Here is a 25318-nt window from a genome sequence, read left to right as displayed (position 1 = left end):
ATGGTGATTTTTTGCTAACAGTTCCTTTTCTCTGACAATTCTCTCCTCTGGAACAACCCCTTATACCATCTGTCAAAGTTCTCGGAATATGAATAGTAAGCTCCGTGCTCCCTACTACCATCCACAGACACAGCTAACCTCCGGAATAACCCCCTACCTTCTTCAAATAGCACTTGTCTCCAGTGACCTCTACAGCTACACTCCTTAGTAATTTTAACCTCTTCCCCTACTGGTGTCACAGTTCCATGACCTTCTCAGTACATATGGTCTGCGTCTCTCCTCCATTTGAGCCACCCACAAGCATGACCACATCCTGAAACTTGGCATGCCTCAGAATAACTATAACCCAGCTCTGCAAAACAAAAATTTCCCTCCTCCCACCGTAGGCTGTTTTTCATTCTTCAATTATCCTAAAGCTACTAATTACCTTCCTATAGAAAAGCAATAAGCTGGTTCCTTTTTTTCCACAGTGGGTTCTTGCTGCCTCAAATCTATTAAATCTTAAATCTACTTGGTATTTTTAAAAATCATCTACATTTGTCTACCTATGACATTTAAAAAAAAAAAAAACTTTTTCTCGATTTTTTTTTCTCCCGCCTCAAAGATTAGTCAACTGGTATTAACTTTCTAAATAAAACCTCAGCTCCTACTTTACAGGAAAGATTGGAAGCAACTGGCTATACAATCTTCTCTCTCCTTCTCAACAGTTTGGCTTCACAAGCTCTTATTTTCTCATCCAGCTCAGAGGAAGAGATTCTGTTTCAAGGAATCCCTTCAAGTGTGGCCCCCATCCCTTCCTATGTCATCCCATTCTGACACCTTGTTCCATCTATTATTTTTGTATTTTCTATTGCTTTCCTCCCTGAATCATTCTCCTATGTCTAGATTGTGCTTTCTATCATTCACTTGAAATAATTTTTAGTGGCATCCTCTAGGATTGAAGGTGTAACCTGGACTTCAAAGATGTCAATCTCTCCAGTCCTAATGAAAGATCTAGGAGGGTACAAAGGTGTTAGGGGGGACTTCAACAAGGTTCCAGAGTGCACAAGAATACAGGGACCTATGCAATCTTTAAGGTAATCTACATTATAAGTAATAGAAGTTTACCCAAAGTTGGGATGATTATCTCCACCAATTTTTAGATTTTAGGACATATAGCTGGGTAATCAGGAAAGAGTGCTAAAGCTGCTGCAGAATTTCCAAGCTGGGGAAGATTACTGGTGACTGCCCTGGCCCTCAGCCAAGGTACATAAATCCCTTTAGGGAAGAAAGCAGGTGTAGGAACAGGAACAGCACTATGCACAGGTGTCTCGGTCTTAGAAGAACAATTATGCCTCCATATATCATTTCAAAAGGTGAATAACTGAAAGAACATTTGAGATTCATCTGGTCCAGAAGTGAGTAATAACTGGTGAGCTATATTCTGCCCATAGCTGATAAGCCTTCTTTGGCCTGAACTGTGTTTCTCATAATAATTGTACCAACACATTAAGATCTGGAGAATTCACATAAATGCCATGTTTTGGTTCTTAGGAAATACTGGGAGATTTGACAGGCCAAGAGTGAAATTTCAGCATTGCCACCATTGGTTGGATCTGAGTAATGACTGCCTCATTAGATGGGGTATGCTCTTCTGTTCACCTTCACCCCTATCATTCATTCAGGATGTAGCAACATCTGAATTTCCAACTTCTGACTAAGTCCAATGTCCTAATATTACAAATGATGAAATTGGAACTCAAGGAATTTTTGTGGTAACTCCAAAGTCACATAAGTAGTCAGAGGTAGTGTCACGCCGGCTTCCTAGTGCTGTGTTCACATTCTACATTGCTTCACAAGCTTCCTTAGCCTAGCAGTTTTGATGTACAGAGCAATGAACCTAATCCTGTTGGAGATACAGAATTCAGATAATACTTTTTGCCATTATTAGCTTTCAAGCCATCCTTTTGGAATCATGCAATTCACTCAGAAAGTCTTGTCACTGGGCAGATCAATAGCTCTGACCTACTTGATTATGTAACTTGCAATTGTGTTTCCATTATAAAACTCATTACCTAGTACAGAAAGAAAAAAAAAATCCTCACTTAATCTTGTTTAGAATCTTTTCTCAAGCTACATATGCTAAAGGTCAGGGTTCCTTACCAGCTTTATAACAACTTTTTGGCTTTTCATAAGGCAAAGAAAAAGTAAAAGACCATAACTCTGATTCAACAATTTATTCTCATATTGAATACTTAAATTCACATTTAGACAGCTTTATGTATGCCATCCTGGGAATTCTTTATTTCTTTAGCAGCTTTATACATTTTATTTGTTGCTGCCAAGAGAAGAAAAAGAAAGACTTCTCCATTCCAAGTCATGATACAGGATTCATCCTTATCTTTCCCTTCCCTCCCCTCCCTTCTTTCCACTCCCTTCCATGCATTTCTCTTCCTCTCCTTTCTCTCCCTTTCCTTCTTTTTCTTTCTTTCTTTCTTTCTTTCTTTCTTTCTTTCTTTCTTTCTTTCTTTCTTTCTTTCTTTCTTTTTCTTTCTTTCTTTTTTTAAATTCTCTTCCCTCCCCTTCCTTCTTCAATCATTTATTGGTTGCTCACTGCATGCTAGTCATTGTGCAAGAAAATCTAAGGTGAAAGGAGATTGATAAAGATCCAGGTCAGATGAATGAATACACAAATAATGTAATAAATTTAATTAATGCAAAAATAACATAAGACATAGGTAGCAGACACTCTCAGTGTTCCACTCCTGTTCTCTCAGATCCTCTTACCATGCATCAGCTTGACTTTCAAAGGCAGCACTGGTATCTTTGTTGGTGGGCTGCCCTCAGGCTTCCAGAACCCATTATGCCTTATATATACACCAGAAGCCAAAAATGCCTGTGCTGGTAGAGGGGTAGCTTATAACCAATGACTAATCAGTGCAGGAATAAAAATACCCAGATCCCACCTTCCTGGCTAAATTTTGCACAGTTTTCCAGAGTATCCCAATGGGATAGTAACTATCAGTTACCCACAATAGTTGAATTAATAACATATCTCTTAAAGGCTGCCTTCCCTTCCCTGATTGCTTCCTTTCTTATCTATACATGCTCCTTGCACCTCTCAAAAGACTGCTTGACTCAAATCCTTGTCCCAGGCTGCTTTGGGGGAGAACCCAACAAAAGTTATATGGGAACTTAGGAGAAAACAATTCTGCCTGGCAGAGTTGGAGAAGGTGTCAATTTAGGAGGTGACATTTGAACTAGGTTTTAAAAAATAAGTGGAGTTTGCCAAGTAGAGGTGATGAGATACAATAATACTAGCAGCTAAAACACTTTACATCTGTTTGCCCCTTTGATTCTCAGGAAGTTTTTTTGTACAAATTCTCCATTTTTATAAATGAGGAAACTGGGATTTGGAGAGATTAATCAAGTTACATAAGGTTATTCTGCCTGTAAATGGCAGGGCTAAGATTTAAACACAGTACCATATGGCTTCAAAGTCATAGCTCTTTGTGACAATATACTACATAGGAGAAAGAAAACAGGCTTTCAAGGCAGACACATCTGAGCTTCAATCCTCCTTTGAATTAGCTGTGCTTCCTTGAGTGAAAATTAACCTCTAAATCTGTTTTCTTCACTTAAATTTGAGATTACTCTGAATTACTCTGAAGAATGTTTTCATAAAGTTTAATGGAAATGTAACATGTAAAGTACCTACTACAACGCTTGTCGTTAAGTAGGTACTCAGTAAATATAGCAGTAGTTGTTATCATGACTATAGGACTATTCTGAGCAGATAAAACTGCTCATGTAAAAATTTTGTGTATGTGTCTGAACACCAGCCCCTCTTACCCCACAATATGGTAGTTTTATGTGCCTAGAATGTAATATTCATGGTGAGAAATGAGGTTACAATGGAACTTTAGAACTTGATTTTTATTTTATTTTACTTTTTTTTTTTTTTTGAGAGGGGGGGGGGAGGAGGAGGGGCAGCACGAGAGGGAGAGGGAGAATCCTGATGTGGGGCTCCACCTGATGACATTGAGATCATGACCTGAGCAGAAATCAAGAGTTGGATGCTTAACCAACTGAGCCACCCAGGTGCCCATAGGACCTGATATTTAAAAGATACGTATGTCATGCTGAAGAGGCTGACTTATCCTACAGGGATCAAAGATTTTTACGCAGGGATGAAGATGACATGTTTAGGCCTGCATTTTGTGGTTAAGTTGGGATGGAGTTGTTATGTTCAGATGTGTGAGGGGTTTTTTTGATGGGGGAGTGGATAACCTGAAGTCACTATGCATATTAGATTGGAGAACTGTGGGTCTGGGGGCAGGAAGACTTTGCAGGAAGCTTTTGGACTCTGCTACAGGATTTCTCTCCTTCTCATTGCTCTCCAGCATTTTCAAAATGCAACAAAATTAACACGTGTGAGTGAATTAAAAGATATTGTGTGTGTGAGAGAGAGAGAGACAGAGAAGGTAGCTTGAAACAACAGCCTCCCTTACTCAGTCTGTGCCTTTCAAGTTTAATGCCCTCAGACTTGCTGTGGACCCTGAAGATCTACACACTTGTGTTCCACAACAGAGAAAAGATAATACCCCTCATTTTACTCTCAGACCTCTGTCCTTGAATCTTTATATGGACTATGCATCTTAGGTCTAACCCACTTGATTTCTAACATCTACTCAAGTCTGTGGTCTTGGTTTGGTCTGGAGACTGTTCCCTTGAGCCTCAGTTTGCTCAACTATAAATGGTCAATAATAACCTTCCTGCTCTCCTCAAAGGATCCAGTGCAACCTAGCTATATATATTACAGATCACTATACAAACATCTTGCTTAGTGAGACAAAACTGCTTTTCCACCTCAATCCAGAAAGTCTCTTTCCATTTAACAATTACTTCTGTGGGATGAGGTATTTGTTCACAAAAGCTAAATCACTACTCAGTCAAATCATTTTTTTACTTAAAGGTTGCAATCAGTATTTTCCTATTTAATCTTGTGGCAGAAACCTAAAAAGGATCATAAAAATCATAGAATTCAACTCTACCTTAATTTAGGATTTTTTAACATGGGTTTTAGAAAACAAGTCATTCAATCTTGGTTCTTTTGGACCAGGAATATTCCAAACTGGCTACCTGTCCATATCTAGTTTTTTTTTTTTTTTTAAAGATTTTATTTATTTATTTGAGACAGAATGAGAGAGAGAGAGAGCACATGAGAGGGGGGAGGGTCAGAGGGAGAAGCAGGCTCCCTGCCGAGCAGGGAGCCCAATGCGGGACTCGATCCAGGGACTCCAGGATCATGACCTGAGCCGAAAGCAGTTGCTTAACCAACTGAGCCACCCAGGCACCTTGTCCATATCTAGTTTTATTACTTTACTTTCTTACAATGATTTTTTCAATAATAATTGTTCCTTTTCATAGCCACAATAAGTAGAATAGCAACTTCATCTGATTCATTTAGTTCTCCTCCAGTTTATATCATTTTGCATTTCTTTCAAATACTGGATTCTGAAGGAGATGAGTTCCTGGCCTTAGAGCTTTTGTTCCATCTTGACCTATCAAAACCCTTTCTTTCTTTCACAGCACTGCCTAAAATAATAGGGGAGACTGGGTGATGGAAATATGGGAACTTTATGTACTATCTTCACAACTTTTCTATAAATCTGAAACTACTCTAAAATTTTTAAATTTTATTTTTTAAAAAGTGAGGATTCCAGGCACCTGGGTGGCTTAATAGGTTAACTGTCTACCTTTGGCTCAGGTCGTGATCCCAGGGTCCTGGGATTGAGCCCCGCATGAGCCCCGCTCAGGCTCCCTGTTCTGTGGGGAGCCTGTCTTCCCCCTCCGCCTGCCTGCTGTTCCCCCTGCTTGTGCTCTATCAAAAAAAAATAAACAAAATCTTTAAAAAAAAGGTGATGATTCCAATTTGAAAAATAGTGTGTGCAAAATTTAAATATGGATGCTAGCTGTGTGTGTGCACACATATCTGTGTGTGTGTGTGTGAGAGAGAGAGACAGAGAGAGAACAAAGAAGGTAAAGAGAGGCAGGTTGGGCTGCCTCTCTTTAGGTAGCCCGAAAAGGAATACTTTAACGTGAAAGTGGAAAGCAGTCCAGTTAGTTTGACTGAAGTGTAGGTGGTCAGCATTTTCTCTGAGGAAATCAGTATCTAACTGTGGTAGCCAGCAATAAAGTTTAGAGGTCACCTGACTCCAGTCCAGTGTTCCTTCCACCAAGTAAGTTTTGACTGAGGAAACAGAATGAGGAGAGGCTAGGAGGGCAGAACTGGCTAGGACAAAATGACAAAGACTTCACAAATATTATCTTTTTTGGAAGTGGGGCAAGAGGAGGTAGGACTGAGAGAAGGAAGAAAGTAGGATAAAGAAAAAAAACACTATTTGGATGAGAATTGGTGAAGAGCTTTGAAACAAAAATGGAATTGCCATGAGAGGCAACCGGAAGCTAGTGCCAAATAGTAATTTATTACTGAGGGCTCTTAAATGTCCAGCTCCATTTTGTGAAGGTTATGAACACTCAAAAAGCAATGAATGCTCTGTTGGCACATGTGTAACTGGAGAGAAAGCATAGGTAATGATGAATCAGTTGATGTCTGGAATTTGATGGCAGTTATAAAAATATTTTGGATTGATCATCTCTGTTCCTAAAAAAGTTGTTTATTAAATTTAAGAGTTTGCTCCTTCTTCAAACTTTCACTAATAAGACTTCTGCATTTCCTTACCAAGAATTCTCATTCATGTTACTAGTAAACCTCCAAGGGTTCATAAATATTCACATACACAAACTGAATACTGATAGAGTGATACCGCATGCATGAGTCAACACCTTGGAATTTATTTCCATATTCTACAATTTGTAAACCAGAAAACAGTTTGATTTCTCATCTGCACCTTATGAAGCTTTAGAAGCATGACTGATTAACTCCTTAAGAAGAGAATCTAGGTTTGGAACCAGTAGCAAACATGTTTCTAGTTTAAAAAAGAAAAGTATAAGGTTGAAAAAAAAAAGCTTCTTTTATTGACAACTGTACCATAATCTATAATCATATTTCTGGATAAAACTTCTTTTTGATACATTATCTTTCTTTAGTTAGTATCTAAAGACATCAATCCATGTGGTCATGAAAGGACATACCAATATATATTTTCATCACTTGAACAACTGGCCATGTGTCTTTAAAAAAAAATTATTTAAGTATAGTTGACACATGATATTACATTAATCTCAAATATACAACATAGTGATTCAACATCTCTATACATAGCATACCTCTCTATGCTATGCTCACCAGAAGTGTAGCTACCTTCTGTCACCATACAATGCAATTATGATATCACTGACTATATTCCTGTGCTGTGCCTTTTATTCCTATGACTTATTCATTCCACAACTGGAAGCCTGTATCTCCCAATTTCCTTTGCCCATTTTGCCCATCCCCTTCCCTCAGGCAACTGTCAGTCTGTTCTCTGTATTTACAGGTCTGATTCTGCTTTTTTGTTTGTTTATTCATTTGTTTTGTTTTTTAGATTCCACATATGAGTGAAGTCATATGGTGTTTTTCTTTCTCAGCCTGACTTATTTCACTTAGTAGAATACCCTCCAGGTCCATCCATGTTGTCGCAAATGGCAAGATATCTTCTTTTTTATGGCTCCATAACATTCCTCTGTGTGTGTGTGTGTGTGTGTGTGTACACCACATCTTCTTTATTCATTCATTTTTTGATCATGTGTCCTTCTTTTAAAGATATCTTTTTACCGACTGCTTGAAAATGATGTTCCATGACTTGATCTCAAAAGCATTTCTTTGAGAAGTATTTATTTCAGTACATCATTTGGGGATAATGATTGGAAACCTTAGAATTACTTAACATAATGATTTTACCTCTCTTTATTCCTTTGCAATATATGCCCACAGTTCTGAACTATGTAACTATTTGACTTTAATTGTTAATAAAGTGGCCTAAAAAGTCATCAGTGCATAAATTTATATGATTTAGAAAAAGTTCAGTCGGGAAGCTCTTAGCTTTCTGTGCAATTATGTAATATATAATACTAGTGGACAGAATTCCCCAATTGGGAATTATTAAATTACATATACAGTGAAAAAAAAATAAGATTATGAGATTGAAGATACTGTTTAAAATTCTCAGCACTTTTTATGAAAAGCTTGTGACAGAACCAATAGGACCTTTAATTAATAAGCAACAGCTCTAACCAGATGTATTTGTAAAGCTAGCTAATGTAAGAGATAAATCCCATATCTCAGAGACTTAACATGAGAGAAACTTATTTCTCACTTAGGTAAAATCCTGATCGACAAGTGGATTTCTACCAAATAGTTCAAGGACTCAGATTCTTCTACCTTGTGACCCTGTAACTTCAACATGTTGCTTCCAAGGTCACTGTGTTCATTTGTATCAGGCCGGGAGGGAAAAGGGTAATGAAAATTATGTACAAGAGGCTTTATGGACCAGTTCTAAAAGGATATACGTCACCTTTAATCTCATTCTATTGGCCAAAGTTTATTCACACAGCCACATCCAACTGCAGAGGAGGCTGGGAAATACAGTCTACCTGAATACCCAGCAAGAAAATGAAAGATTTGGTGGTATCAGCCAGCAATTTCTGCCACAACAGCCAACTGCTTTATACTTTTTAAAGCCAATGCTGGAGTCTAAATGAATAGAAAATTTATATTTACCAATATTTTGGGTAGAGAAATATAAAACCACCAGCTAATTTTTCTAAGTGCTCTGATTTGTCATTGTCTGGTTCTGGGGAGTGAGAACGAGACCACTCCTCAGATTCTGTATTACTATTGATAGAATTACCTAGATTTACTTATTTTTGTTTGGCTAAACCATATGATCTGAGCTCTTAATTTGTAAAGTGATTTTCATGTATCCTACTACCATTATTGACCTAAGTAGAAATTAAACTGTAGTTTATGATACCAAATTATCTCATTTATGTTAACTGCTGAAACTCTTCAATCATAATAGCACCAAAACAAGAAAACTCATTCTCCTGACCCTTTCTTTTTAAAAAAATACTCTAACAGTTTTCTTTCTTTTTCTGTCTCTAAATTACACTGAAAATCTGTGCGATGCTATAATTAAAAGCAGCAGCATTCTTTGGTAATGGGAATCATGGGAGTGTTCTCAGACCAATTTATTTCTCAGCTGAAGTTTACCGTAAGAGCTGTTTTTGGTTCAGGGACTCTCAAGGGAAATCAAGAGAACCTCAGAAACTTGTTCAGAATTTCCAGGTTAAGTGGAATGGGAAGGCTGTGACAAGTGGCTGTGCCACCTGCAATTTGATGAGCAGCCACAGGCCCCAAACCAGAAGCATCTTCCTGTATATCTGCTAATTGCTCCTCCATGCACACACATAAATCTTATTTCAACTCGGCCCATCAGTGAGTCAGAACTTTAAATGTTCTGTTTCATTAAGATGCTAACATTACTGTCATTAAAAAATTTCAAAACTATTACTGGAAAATAAACTAAAGAAGAAAAATGCTCATTATATACTATGCAAATAGTTCTTTGTCTACTGAACAACTTGAGTAACAGAAGTTAGTCTTCTCAGACTACATTGGCCATAAAATACATCCTTCTGAGAAGTGCCACAGGACATCTTGTCATAGCATTCAACTCATAATTTTCCTTTACTGCCCTACACTAATGATAATTAAAGAATTTTTCAAAAGGAAATACACAATCTTATCATCCTAACATATTAGCTATTTCCAATTTTTCTAATTTATTTTTCATCCTTATTTATATGTATTTAAGGTCTTGTTAGTGTTCTTGTTGGTATCTCCTAACCTTGCTTTTTTGTTTTGTTTTTTTACCGGTTAGTGTCCTACAAAAGCCTAGTTTTGAACAGAGTAAGTATTTTTTTGACAAGTATTTATTGAGCTCCTACTATGTGCTAAGCATTATTCCAAGTCCTGGGAGACAGCAATAACAGACATAAATCCTGCCTCATGTAGCTTAGGAGTGGGGATGCAGAGATAGACAATAAGATATAAAGATGTAAATCAGACAGTGATAAGTGTGGAGAATTGAGACTTGAATGAGGAAACAGATGCAGCTATGTGAAGACCAGGGAAGAGTGTTGGTCCACGCAGAAAATAGCACTGAAAAAGGTGCAGGTTTGGTATGCTCCAGGTGCAGAACAAAGAAAAAAAAATAACATAAATGAAGAGACAAGAAGAGATAAAGTGGAAGAAGTCAATGGGGGGACTTTGGAATCTTTGTAGGTGATACTAAAGAATTTATTAAGAAGCCACAGGAAGTTATTAAGCAGAGGCATGGTAAGATCCAATTTATGCTTTGATCACTCCAGTTTCCATGTGGCAGACATAGAGAAAGGCAAGAAGAGGAAAGCCTGAGCAGACAGCTAAGTCTGGTCTTGAGCCAGGAATGTATTAGGGGAATACTGAGAAATGCTTGGACTCTGGGTATATTTTGAAAGTAGAGGGCGGCTGGGTGGCTCAGTCGTTAAGTGTCTGCCTTCGGCTCAGGTCATGATCCCAGGGTCCTGGGATCAAGCCCCAAATCGGGCTCCCTGCTCCACAGGAAGCCTGCTTCTCCCTCTCCCATTCCCCCTGCTTGTGTTCCCTCTCTCGCAGTGTCTCTCTCTGTCAAATAAATAAATAAAATCTTTAAAAAAGAAAGTAGAGGCAGGAGCGCCTGGGTGGTTCAGTCACTAGGCATCTGCCTTGGGCTCAGGTCATGATCCCAGGGTACTGGGATCAAGCCCCGTATTGGGCTCCCTGCTCGGCAGGTAGCCTGCTTCTCCCTCTCCCACTTCCTCTGCTTGTGTTCCCTCTCTCACTGTATCTCTCTGTCAAATAAATAAATAAAAATCTTTAAGAAAGTAGAGGCAACAGAGTTACCATGAATTAAATGTGTGCTGTGAGGAATAAAGTGGAATCAAGGAAGATTCCTAGGCATACAGGAGTGTGGTACCATTTATTATAATAGAGATGATTTGATGATATTCATTCATTCAAACATTTATTAAATGATTATTTTGTGTCAGATACTATGTTAGGCTCTGTGGGCAGAAAGAATCTCCTAAGGAGTCTTAATCTAAGTAAGAAGTGACAAGGGGTGGCATTAAGGCAGAGGGAGAAGGATGAAGAGGAAATGACAAATTTAAGAAGTATGTGGGAGGTGGAATTGGCAGACTACGGTGCCTGATGTTCAAAGTGGTAAAAGTTCTGGGATGACTGGAAATTTCTGATTTAATTAGGTAGATGACAATGCCATTAACAAAGATGGGGAATTTATAATAAGAAATTAGTTTGTGGAGAAAGTTCTTATTACATTAAAAAATGGACGCTAATGATTACTGATCACTTTTTACATACCAGGTACTATGCTTACAGCTTACCACAAACAACCTCATTTAATTCTCAAAACACTTCTGTTACAATGTTGTATCAATATTGATATGCTATTATTGGCCCTATTTTTATAGAGAGGTAATCTGGGCATTACCTCTGGAGGTTAAATAACTTGCTCAGTGCTACATATATAGTAAGTAGGAGAACCAGGGCTTTGAATCCATGACACCAATATTTGTAGATGTTGGGTTTGAGATGCCATAGATATTTGGTCAGGGGCATTTAGTAGATCTATGAATAAAGACCTAGAATTTGGGACACAACCTGGAGATACAGATTTGAGGACAGTCAGCCTAAAAGTGATTGATTACACACCGTGTATTGGCATTATTTTCTTCCATGTCTTGCTTTCTTCTACCCCTAATGTGTTGCCTGAGATCAACTTCCAAAGAATCTATTTGCACTTGAATCCTTGTCCCAGAGTCTGCTTTTGAGGGAACTTAAATCCAGACAGAACAGATTGAAAAATATATAGAAGGTGAGGAAGAAAGAACAACAAACCCTTTCTTAGGAACTTGACCATGAAAGGAGGGAAATTAATAGGTAAGTAACCACAAGAGAACATACAACTACTTTTTAAGAAGGGAAAACAACCAAAAACATGTTGGAAGGAAAGTTAGTTGACAGGGAATCACTGAAGAGGTCCTGGTAAAAAACCTATTATTTTCTGTGAGATTGAAAAAGTTTTCTGTTCAGAAGAAGGGGTGAGAGAGAGAAGGTGGAGTGGGGTTTTGGGTGACTGATGAAGGGCTGGAGAGCACAGGACTTTGGTGATATCAGTTTGAGTGTTTGCATGACTTTTACCATCAGAACTTGGCAATCACAGAGTAGAAGTGAAGATGATTAGAGTAATACGAGACTGGGTTAAAACTTCCAGAACTGACTTGTTTGAGTAACTCAAGTGTCTAGAAACAACAGTGGCCAGGTTAAAGTGAAAACAGCCCAGGCATTTCCAGCAACTTTAGTTCTTGCTGACCTGGTTGGTCACGGACCACTTGACTGAGACCTCAAACCCCCAACCATCCTTCCTTTCTTTGTCTGCTTAAATCCTCTTTGCCTGACCAATTTCTGACCTATGACTTTCCTGACTTCAGACTTCATGAATAGTCTTTCTTTTTTTTTCTTTTTCAACTCAGGAGTCACTGAGTTGAAGAGTTGCTAAAGCTATAAACATTTTTGCATACAAAGAAACAGTCCCAGAGAGCTTCTCACTTGCCAAGGTTATAAAACAAGTATGGGAAAGCCAAGAGACTGCTTTGTCTACTACACTGAGGTGTCTATGGTAAAGGTAGGAACAAAGAGGCAAAAGCAGAGGGGAATATGCAAAAAGGAAAGTATATGGACTTTGTCCTTTTTAAAAAATTGGAATTTGCATTATTTTTTTCTTAATTCCTGCTATTTTTTTTTCCACAATTTATTACTTTGATTTCTAACAGGGATAAGATACAGTGACCTAATAACCCTGGTTCTCTCACCAGGATCATCATCACTTTGTCTTTCAAGGAATGACCTTCCTTCAGCTAAAAAGGATGGGTAATGAAGTGGATAAGATCACCGAGGTCAGCTGAAGAGCTGGCATCCATGACTGAGGATCCCTCCCTCTCCCGCAAGGAAACACCTCTGCACCCAGCTCTGTCCCAGGAGGCAAAGGGGGCAAGAGATCAGGCAAGCTAATTAACTCAGATCTCTCCCTTTGGCCGTGGAAATCATTAATCATAGAGCCACCACCTGGCCACTGATCTTTTAATGATGATTTTAATTTGCATACTAAGCAAACAATCTCAAAATGTTGCTTTGGATAGAATTTGTGAGCCATGCCTAGGCAGGTTATTTCAAAGTCAACTGCACTTTAATACTCTTTTCCAAAAAGTCACTCTAATTTTGACAACTTCATTTTGTAAATACTGTCATTGAGCTGTCGTCTGTTTGGTGCTGGGTAAATTAATCCCAACCATGCATTTATTAGTTTTAATAAAAGGGGAAAAACATTGCAGCTTAAAATTGCTTTTAAAATTGTAATGGTTGTGAAATAATCTGGGTTTCAGAATTAGAAGGGAATTTAGATAGTATCTACTCCAAGTGATTTGCAAATAAAATGATCTAGACATGTTAAGTGACTCGCCAGAGGTCACAGAGAACTGAATGGCAGAGCTGAACTGGATCAAAAATCTATTATTTTCCCCTCAAACTATTAATGAAATTAGACACATTAAGATACCACAATACTTCAAACAATGTACTCTTTTTTTCAGAATCAATTAAATCCTACACAGTTGAGTGTATCTGCATTCCAAATTAGACAGCTTGGCTCACAAGCATTATTGCTGTCAAAAGCCATATCATCTCAAGCTAATTTTCTTAATTTGAAAAGCAAAATCCATTTACTTGTTTTTCATTAAGTAATAATACTTGTCTTGAGGTAATGTGGCCCAAAAATTGCAATCATGAAAAGAAACAGCTTAACTGCACTCAGAACAGTACTTAAAAGAAACAATTATATCTCGAAGACTTCAGAGTGTAACATATAGGGAATAAAGTGTCCTACTTTAATAATAGAGGACAGGATGTTTGAGGTGATTTATAGTTTAACAAGTCTTTCCGCATCTACTCTCATTATTATAATGTACTCAATGATTGTTATTGTGTTTTATAACTCAAGACACAGGGTTGTTATGTGACTTGTTCAAAGTCACACAGCTGGTTGGTGACTCTACCTAAATTAGGTCCTGGGCTCTAGGTCTTCTAGCTCTCAGTTCAGAGTTTCCTCGACAAAATACTAACAGCCCTTCATTAAGTCGTATGTGATATAATGGTCACTGGTTTGATGCTGACTGACCAGCTGTGAGTGTAAAGCCCACTTCTAAACTCCTCATTTGAAGTCCTATCTCTAGGAGAACTGAGACAGAAAGCATTCCTCCTTACTTTATCAGAGTCCTCTTGACTCCAGTGTGGACCCTGTGATTTCTCTGACTCATCTAACTTCCTGGCCTACCCACAGCAGGGCTGCCTCCACCAGAGAATACCACAGCCCTCTTTGGAAAATGCCTTCCTTCATACTCCATGAGCAACACCATTGATGGCCCCAAACATGCTCACTTAGGATTTGCAGAGGGTGGAATAAAGCCTTTTTAAAACAGTCACCCAACATTAACAGATAAGGAGAGAGGAGGGTGGAAACAGAAAGATGGACATAGATGTGAAGGCTACAGCTTAAGCGGCTAAAGCCTGAGAAGTTCTGGAATGAGAGGAGAGAGTTAAGGCAAGGGTTTTATACTTCAGAGGCAGCACATTTCTCTTCCCAGGGACACTTCCCCCATTACACTCCTGTTCAACATGGCAGGCAAATTTCGTACTGCTCATACTCATTTCAAATCTGTAGTCTGCTCAACTCAGACTAATATCAAGGACCTTCAAACTCTGATACATATTCTAGTTGCTTCTATTAGTGCTCCTCCATATTTAAAAAATTTGATCATACCCAATCTTCTCTCCATAACTGGGTTGATTTCATGATGGCAAAAGGGAAAGAGCAATATAATTAGGATTATCTTTGCAATATTTAGCTGTGTTTTCATGGAATTTTTGTTTGCTCATGATAACCATACATTCCAGTGTGTGCCTGTTATCCCCATATAATTATCAATAATATCCTCTTTTACTCTCAAAGTATCCCTGTTTGGAACAATATGTTATTTGGTTACCATAGCCATATTTAAAAAAATAAATTTGCAATTTATTGCAACCTACATATATTGGTTTTCTTATGCCATACCTTCAATCCAACAAATATTTACTGAGTGTTTGCTACATACAAAATATTATTTTAATAGTTCTAATGCTAAGGTAGAAATATGGTTTCTATTGCCTAAGAGTTCACTATCATGATGAAAAGATAGACAACGACAGAAAAAAATCAACACCACTTATAAAGTAGAATGATATGAGTTATAAACAGGATTTCAATATTGTGCTGAAGAGAGGATTCTTAGAATTGAGGAATTTTAAAGAAGAATAAGACCTGAGCAGGCATTCCAGGCAGAGATAGTAAGAGATAGTAAGCAACCAATAACACTAACAGCAAAAACAGCAGTAGCAGATATAATTTATTAATGCCTGCTATTTTCCAGGAATGATGTAAGATGCTTTAGAGATATTTCTAATCACAGTTTAATCAAATCTAATTGAATCATAATTTTTATTAAGTCTCATCTGCATTATTGATGTTAGAATCTAAGCAGAGCATATGGCAAGGAAGGTTGGGAGATGTCTTGCTATGGAAGACCTTAAAAACCAACCTACAGGCAGCAGAAGTCATCTCACGTTTTGACTGTAAGTGAGAATAAGATCAGATGGTAGTGGTGGAAGGAAGGTCAGAAGGGAAGGACATAGGGAACTCGTTAGGAGGCTATAGAAATATTGCAGATGTAATGAGGGATTGAAGTAGGTGAGGGACAATGGAAAATTTGAGACCAACTACAGAAATGATGCTAATATGGTTTTTTACAATTTAGTAAGTTATGAGATTTTCTTGTTTGTCTTAATAAGCTCTACTGAATTTCTAATTCTTAGGATAAACTGCTGGTATGTGTGGATGAATGGATTGTTGTATTTGAAATTACTCTGTATTTTTATCCCTTTCCCCCTTCATTCCTGCTTAACCCATTATATTTTAAGTTATCTTTAACTCATTGAACAATTTCAATAACTTGCAGAAAAAGAACACTCTGTAAATTACTTATCTCCTGTTTTTTTTTTTTTTTTTTTTTTAGTAACTTTTAAACCCTGTGCAGTATCATGTAAATGAAGTTGGAGGGACATGTCAAAAATTGATTTGGGAAATCCATTCCCCAGGAAATTTAGGAAATAAAATAAGTGCAAAGAAAATATTATCTGGCTTAAGAGTGAATTTGTGGGGTACCTGAATGACTTAGTCCATTAAGTGTCCAACTCTTGGTTTTGCTTGGTCATGATCTTAGAGTTGTAGGATTGAGCCCTGTGTCAGACTCCATGCTGAGGGCTCAGCACAGAGTCTGGTTGAGGTTCTCTCTCCCTCTCTCTCAGCCCCTCCCCTCACTTGGGCTCTCTCTTTCTAATAAATAATAAATAAATTAAAAAGAAAACAAAGAGTGAATCTGTGCATAGCAAGGTGATTTTAATAATCACAATCTGTAGGGAATTCATTTTGAATTGTTTTTCTATCTATGGTGTTGGCTAGTGCTCACCATTCATATTCTTTCAACTGCTTCCTTGATTAAGAAGTAACTGTGATCAAATCCAGAGGTCAGACCCTTCACTTCAATCTCATTGGGAATATTTTCACATCAACAAGAACTATGGGCTCAGCTGAAATAAGTACAGACTCAAAAATGACAAAATGCAAGCTATATTAATGACCTAAGTCATTAGGATATCATTTACTCTATTAACACTAGTGAAATAGAAGTAGAAATGAAATAGAAAAAAAAATATTCCAGGAGTTTGTCTTTAGCTTAAGTTAAATGTAGGATTTTTAAAGATGTGTATTTTGTCTTAAAATTTCAGGTATAAATTTGAAGGTGACATCCAAGTTCATGCCAGTAATGCAGCCACTCATATTCTTTGCATCCAGAAAAGAAGTTACAACTTAAGTGTTTGTGAAGAATGTCTCCAATTTCCTTTATTAGCTGCAAACAAGATTCTAAGTACTAATAATTTATGATGAACCACCCTCTGAATTATGGGTTCATCTCAAATTGGAAATAGTTTCCTAAATCATTTCATTTAAAAAGTAGGTATCTCCAACCACACTGTATCGAGATGTATTATTTGTCACTTCAAGGGTCACTTAACATTTTCTACAAATTTCACATTAGTTGGACCATCTCTGTAATATCATTCACCTAGAAATGCCCATACAAAGAACTTCTCAATGCTTTCTCTTCTCAATGCTTCTCTCTTAATCCTGTCTTCTCTGTTCCTCACTACATGTCACAAAATACTAAGCTTTTAGTGAAAAGAAAATGACTTTGCCATCTGTAATACTTTTGACTATTATCTCTTGAGGAATGAGAATTTCAGAGGAGCTTTTTTTCTCACAGTTTTTCCCTTACAATTAACAACAATAGTACAAAAAGAATTTATTCAAATTTTATAGTACTTTATGCCTTATAATACACTTTCACAAACATTATCTCACTTGATCCTTAAAAGAAAACTCTAATGGAAGAAGGATAGGTGTTACTGTTTTGCATATTTAAATGTGAAGATACTGAAGCCCACTTAAGGAGCAGGTGGTGGAGTGAAGATTTGCACCTTAGTCTGACTTTATATCTAATGCATCCTACACTGTATCCAAAGGACAATATTTGTACGAATACCAAGGAATAACAGGAGACTGGTAAATAGGCTACAGAACTTCTCTGCCAACTGAAAATGATACAAAAAGAGGAAGAATCTTACATTGCTAGTGACTGCTGATTGTATACTGCAGCTTTGTATAGGCAACCCTGGTACTTAGTACAGATGGTTAGATCTGCACGTTGGCAGGGCAAAGCTTTTACCTATCTGCAGAGAACAGTGGGAGCAGGGTGGCAGAACTTGGGGCCAGGTAAGGGAGGCTTATTTATAAGGGTCCTACAGCTGGGGTGTATGTTGCAGTATTTAATGAGATGGTACATGCAGAGCTTCACCCCTGGACATGCTGTCCAGGAATTTGAGTAATGTCATAGTCAAGTACTAACCATCATGCCTAGCTCAGAACCACTACTCGTTAGCTTTCAGGTCCCATTCTTCAGTTGAACAAACATACACAAATCCTCTTTCCTTTTGAGGGGGGGTCCACCGTTCCTGACAATTTGGATTCTATTAGGTCATCTCTTCTGGGAAACACTATATAAATGCTTCCATTTCCTATGTCAGTCATCAGCTGACTGAAATATAGAGATAAGAGGAGTGTAGTTCAGCCAGCCCAACCCACCAGCCATAGCTAATTTTTAGCTCTGCCTCAATCAGGAGGACATCCTTGATATTTAGAAGCCACAATACCAAAAATACTAAATTAAGAATCTGACACAGAGAAAAATGTATATGCCATTTTCAAATCTGTACAAGATTTATAAATTTTCTTTGGAACTTGTGCCCAGATTTAAGGAATGAGGTTTATGTAGAGCAGGCAGGAGCTTGAAGCCAGTGAGAGTCAAATCTTTGCCTTTCAGAAGTTCATAGGGGTAAATGTGGCAAAGAAATACTACCCTTCCAAAAGCACTCTGCCCACTTTTCTAAAAGTAATGCAAGAGCATGAATGGGGTTTTATACCTCTTTTTACTTCCAGCCCTAGGTCACCTAATTCTCAACACACAATATGTGCTCAGTACGTATTTCTTATAAAAATGAATTAACTTGTGGTGCCTGGGTGCCTCAGGCAGTTAAGCCTCCAACTCTTGATTTCGGCTCAGGTCATGATCTTGGGTTGAGCAATCAAGACCCGCTATGGGCTCCATGATGGACATGGAGCTTGCTTGGGATTCTCTCTCTCCTCCTCCTTCTGCCCTTTCCTCTCCCTCCCTGCTCCTCCAGCTCACATGTATACACAGTTTCTCTCATTCTTAAAAAAATGAATTAACTTTTTCTTACTATAGTCATCTTCAGTTTCTAAAAGTTATTGATTTACTGAAGTAAGAAAAGCTGAAGTACTATAAAGAAATTTCAATGTACTCCCTCATTTCAATTTTGCATAGCCCAGACTCTCAGATATAAAGGACTTTTGAGTCTGGAGTCCATAATTGACAATAGAGCTACCTCCTGACAAAGTGCGTGTTTGCAGCTTAGTTCTACTGCAAATTGTGGGGAGAAACATCTACCTGTTTAACCAAACTCAGTGTTCCCTCTTTCTTAGTTGCAAGTTGTGGCTGGGAAGCAGCTAACCCACGGGCAATGAATCTACTCACCCCTTGCATTTGGGTTGGGCTATAGGAAAGTTTTTGTCAATGCAAAGGAGAAGTGTTATGAATCACTTCCAATTAAGGCTGCTAAGAAGAAAATGTACTTTCTCCATATGAGGGGATGGCAGACCTTCATAATGGAATAGTCCAAGTCTTTGAACCTCCTTGTAGAAGGCTACCCTCCAACCAAGGAACATACACATTAGACTATTAGATGAGCATAGAATAACCAAATATTATGTTAAGCTACTGAAATTTTGGGATTTGTTTGTTAAATGGCTAGAGTTACTTAACCAAGTATACATTGGAAGCAATGTAAGCAAAAATTGGAGAAAGTAGCTATGCAACAATTTCAAAGACTCTTGAATGCAATGCTAAGGAAATCCCAGATGCAGCAGGAGAATATATAGACAAGATAGAAGCAGGGAGAATATATACACAAGCGGGGAGAGAATGGCAAAGGAATCTCTTAAACTTGTGAAAGAAAGAAGAAAGATAACTTGGTTTAAAAACACCTATGAGTTGCTAAGTAAGAACCTTCTCTTTCCACACATCTTTACTATTATAAAACATGGTGGGCAGAGCATGGACTTGGCCACTAGGTTTTGTTTTTTCATCAAAGGTGTTTAACTCAAGTCTTCAGAATTACTATTTTTAACTCCAAAAGGAAATATACTTTAATTTTAAAGAGATGGCAAAAATAAGATCTCTGTATAAAATTTTTTTTAATGTTTTTTATTTATTTACTTGAGAGAGAGAGAGAGACAGAGATAGCTAGAGAGAAACGAGCTGGGAGGAGAGGGAGAAGCAGGCTCCCCACCGAGCAGGGAGCCTGATGTGGGGCTCGATTCCAGGACCCTGGGATCATGACCCGAGCCGAAGGCAGACGCTTAACCGACTGAACCACCTAGGCGCCCCTCTGTATAAAATTTTTAAATCTGATCTTATTTAAACTCAGCTATCCTTGAAAGTAAAGATTATCTATTACTGGGCTACATGTTAATTGATAATCTGCATATATGACTTAAGGTGTTTAAATAGCTGTATTAGTTATTTTGGTATCCAGTAGAAGAAATTCATTTAATAGATTCCTTTCAAAGATATTATTGCTATTAATTTTTTCTTGCTAGAAAAGCTTAAGGCCTTTCTTGTGAAGCTATATTACAAAAATCTTCTATGATGCCACTTCAAAGACCTAATCATTTCCATGGGATAGCAATTCTTGTTTATGATCCTGAAGAAATTCTTCTTCCTCACAACTTATGATATAACCATCATTTCTCTCAGAATGACCCAATACTGTCAGAACCTGTTTGGCAAAAATATAGTTTTAAAATTATGGCCCCAAATTTTAGTAATAAACTGACACTTCTCAGATTTTTGCTCAACTTTAAAAATGTGTATCTTTGATTTTGCTTTCCCTCCAGTTGCAACAATTTCCTGAGGCCAAATAAATGTGGAGTTGGGTGCTGAATGTCAGCTGAGTCATAGAAAGTTGCTGCTAATTCACTTCTTAAAATGCTATATATTATTTTTCACTTCTCCTGGAATACTGAGTGGGCCTAAAACCTTTGTATTCATCTTGCTATTAGCTAGAGGCTGATCCAAGGTTATATTACAAAGTTTAAGATAACATAGCCAGCACACAGAATGGAATCAATGCTGCTGAAGACAATGAATAATACACATATTAGCCTGGTTATGATGATTTTCATTTTTACTTTGTCTATCATCCAATTATTGCCACGTTCACTTTTAATTTCAATCCCATGGTGATTTGTTTAGTAACTCTTCTGTTATATTATCTATGCTTTTAGAACCATACTTAACATACAACAGATTCCCAATAAATATAGATTCCCAATAAATATGTTTAGCTTCCTGCATTTTTTAAGTGAAGCAGATATACTATTTGGTTTTTGTTAATTTAGTTGAAGAATCTGAATTTTTATAACAAGCTCAAATTAGGACTTAGCTCATGGTGATTTGATATATTCTGTTGAGGGCTGTGCTCATTCCTTTCAGGGCTGCGGGCAGAAACACCCACACCAAGAGAGCTAACACCCAGCAGTCCAGAGTATTTCCCTCTGGGTGTTTAGATGCCCTTCTTTCTCTCCTCTCAGCATTTCTCCTATAACTTCAACTCATTTAAAACTAGATTATGGGGCATGCCAACCCAGACAATTGCCCAGGATGTCAGTCTTTAAAAAGTGCTAAGAAACCAAGAGGATAAATGAGAAACAGGTACCAGTTAACTCAGGTTCCCACCTGCAGTTGCAGTTAACTAGCAAAATGCAAACTGGTATTGCTTCTGCCAAAAGGAAATATAAACAATCCTGTTTCATCATGCCTATCTATTTTATTGAATTCTGAGCAACATGAAATCAGCAATCATAGCTGAAAGTTCTGAAATAAAGGAATGGCACAAGGTTATTTAGAGTGAACACATGATAGAGTTTATCATCCAAATATTAAATCCTTTACTATAGTTCACATAAAACATTCTGTTTCAGAAAATGGACAAAGAAAACTGAAGAGAGAACCTGGACGACAGAAAAAGAAGAAATGGTTTTCTTGTTTTTCACCATTAGAAGATAGAATCTGCTTCAGTCAGTAGAAGTGAATTTATTAGCATGTTACCTCTTTTGGTGTGTAATCTTTATTAATAGAAAATCAGTTTCTCCTCATCTCTAGTAAATAAATGTTGAATGGGTAGTTGAATCTTGTTGGTTTGAGAGAAACAATGTATTAGGTATCTCAGTCCAGTCCTAAAACATTTCTGGCAACTAACTGGATCTCCAGTTTTATGGGAGTTGCTGTTGTGTAGACCTGACTCGTTTTTGTTCTCTGATTCCAGTCCATATTCTACCTGTACCTTCAGAATATGCACTTTGGTGCTTGCTCCTTATTATTGTAAGCTCTCTTTTTGAACCACATGAGCAACAGAGATATCACCAAGACTATTACACCAAAAAATGATGCCCAGTGAAGGTAATAGGTAGGCTCAAAGAAGGCAACAGCGCTGAGTGAGACAGAGGCCATGCCCACTCAGTATCAGCAACCTGCAGAGATTCTGATGTCCAACAAGAGGTGGTGAGGCATTTTGCACAGTTTTTCAGGCAGAGGAGATCAAAATGACGTATGTTATTATTATTAGTGGGTTTGGTCGCAAATTAGAGAAAACTTGATTAACAGTAGTTTAAACAAATGTTTTTCTGACATGCCAAGAAATATAACATGAAATCTAGCTGCTGCATTGGTTCAGCCACTCAACAATGACATCAAGGACATAGGCTTTTCTAGCTTTATATTCTGCTATTCCTAGCAATTCAGCTTTCATCTTTATGTCCATAGCTCATGATTGTAATATGGCTGCTGCTGTTTAGACCTCAACTTCATGTCTGAGCCAGGAAGAAGGAAGAAGTAAAAGAGACCATGACGTAATGTCTCTTTTCACAAGGAAAACAAGAGCTTTCCTAGAACCACCCAAGAGCGAAATTACTCTTGGGTCTCACTGGCCATAATGGTGTCATGTGACCATCTCTGGCTACTGGAAAACTGAGATAGGGAATAGGGAATAGGTCAGCCATAATGGTTTAGACTAACCAACTACCTATCCCTGAGACTGAGTACATTGCCATCCTGAACAAAGGATTCTGTTAGCAAGGGAGAAAGGGAAAATTGGAGCCAGTAAGTAATTAAAAGGGTCCTCCACTGCCAGGTGCTATGGGATGAGAGGTAAAGTGGGAAGCAAGAAGGGAAATAAAGAGTGGCCATCATCTCATAGATAAGACCTGTCTCTGAGCACACACAGAAGATACCCACTGGAAGTATCATAGGGAAAAATGTGGGCAAGAGGAAAGACTTTTAGACAGTGAGTGATCCTATAATATGGGTTGGGCAAGATTCCTGAATATAATAGTTCTTACCATTACTGGGCCATATATTAAACTCAGGCTGTAACAGAGACAATACAAACAAAAAAACCCCATTTTATACAGATGTAAGAGAAGAGGCTCTAATTTTATCCATGGCAGGGATGATAGTCACATTTCCTCCCTCACACCACCCACACCACTGTCCACCCCCCCCCCCGGAGAATTTTCAGTTTCACTTTGGTTTGAATTTTGGACCCAAAGACTGCTGATAATTTTAGGATATTTAGAGTACTCGTTTTGAGAGTGTGGGCTATTTTGGAGATCAACAGAAAGAGGAAAGATCTACTTATTCCACTTGTAAATCTGGGATAGAAAATACCACATTTAGAGAATAAACAACATTGCCAAGTTTTTTTTTCTCCTAATAGCAGAGTCAGTCTCTATAAATATATTTTTCATAACTTGAAACAAACAAAAAGAATTGATATTTGTGAATTTTTAATTTCCTAGGGTAGGTGCACTCTTTCATAGCTATTTGAGGATGCATATTAGTAAAATTGAAAGTGTTATGAAAATATGAACTCTTTGATCATGAATAGTTGTAGTGACCAGCAAGGTTTTAGTTTTACTTTTATCTCTTACTGCATCAGTTACCTGCTGCTGTTGAGGTATGTAAGTAGAGACCCCTTCTATTGCAAATTATTTAAGCACTATTTATAGCTTAAGTGCAAGAGAAAAAGAATAGATCGCCTTACACAAATGGAAATTCCATGGCTTGGTCCAGGGTCTACTCATCCAGGTCTCATCTCTGTTTTACATTATGTTTTGACTTCATTTTCTCCTCCTTCAGATGGCCCCTTCCATGTAACCAAAGGAGATGTGTGAAAGCAGCTCTAGCTTATGGTATCATCATAGCTCTTGACCTGAAAGGAGGAAAGTTCTACTTTCTCCTAATGTCCCCATATCTCAGAATAGGGAAGGCTCTGATTGGCCCTGTTTGGATTATGAATCCATCACTGAAGGAGAGAGACATACTAGTCTCGTTGAGTGAATCTGGATATTGAGTTCAGACCTGTGGGTAAAGGGAAGGGGCAGAGTTCAGCCCACCTAAACATATGAAAAGGAGAGTTTCTCAAAGGAAAGAATTCATGTTAGATTAAAAACAAAGCAAAACAATAACAGCAACAAACAGATGACTGTTAATGGGACAATTTAGTATTTCATGGAATCTAATACTTAAAAATATAAAGGTATTGTTTATCTTTTGCCTACCTTGAAGAGAACTGTGGTCTTTATCAGGAAGTACTAGAAAAACCTTGAAGATATAAAAGACTCTCACTAATTTAGATCAGGTAATAATAATAATAATGTCTACTAGCACTGAATGGCATGCTGGGCCAAGTGTTATATTAAGCACATTTTTTTCCCCACATAATCCTTAGGACAATTACATTTTTTAAATGAGGAAATTGAGGCTTACAGAGGTTGAGTAAATTGCTTAAAGTTATGCAGTTAGCTAATAGCCAAGATCTGGCTTTAAAGGCCTACTCTTTATAATAAGATTCATTATCATGAACTGGTTGAAATCTGTTCATGTTGTCTGAGATGTTCTGAAACATTCTGAAATAGTCCTGTTGCTTTCAAGCATATAAGCTAACACCTAGGAAAATGTTACTTAGAAGTCTTCGGTCTCCCTCCTTAGTCTATAAATTTTATCTCACATTTATAATTTATAAATTTAATAAATATATGTGAATGACTGGTAACCACCACATGAATTTCCTTTCCTAAATTATAAATTTAATAAATATATGTGAATGACCGGTAACTACCACATGAATTTCCTTTCCTAAATTAGTACTTAAAGCATTTGTTTCCTTGAATGATGTAAACATTCTTGCTTACAATACAAGGGAAACTGCATCATCTTTGAAAACATATTTGTTAAACATGAAGTTCAGTCCTTGTCTACATTTTTACAAATTTGAAGTTAGTGGAAAGCAAATTAATATGCTTTTCTTTATTAAAAAAATAAGCAATTTCTTCCTCTATTAGGATGTGAAGCACATTAGCAGAGTCTTGAGGGGAGATATCTGAAG

This window comes from Neomonachus schauinslandi, chromosome 1, assembly GCF_002201575.2.
Source record: "Neomonachus schauinslandi chromosome 1, ASM220157v2, whole genome shotgun sequence".
Taxonomy (NCBI): domain Eukaryota; kingdom Metazoa; phylum Chordata; class Mammalia; order Carnivora; family Phocidae; genus Neomonachus; species Neomonachus schauinslandi.
Note: the sequence above shows the minus strand (reverse complement) of the source record.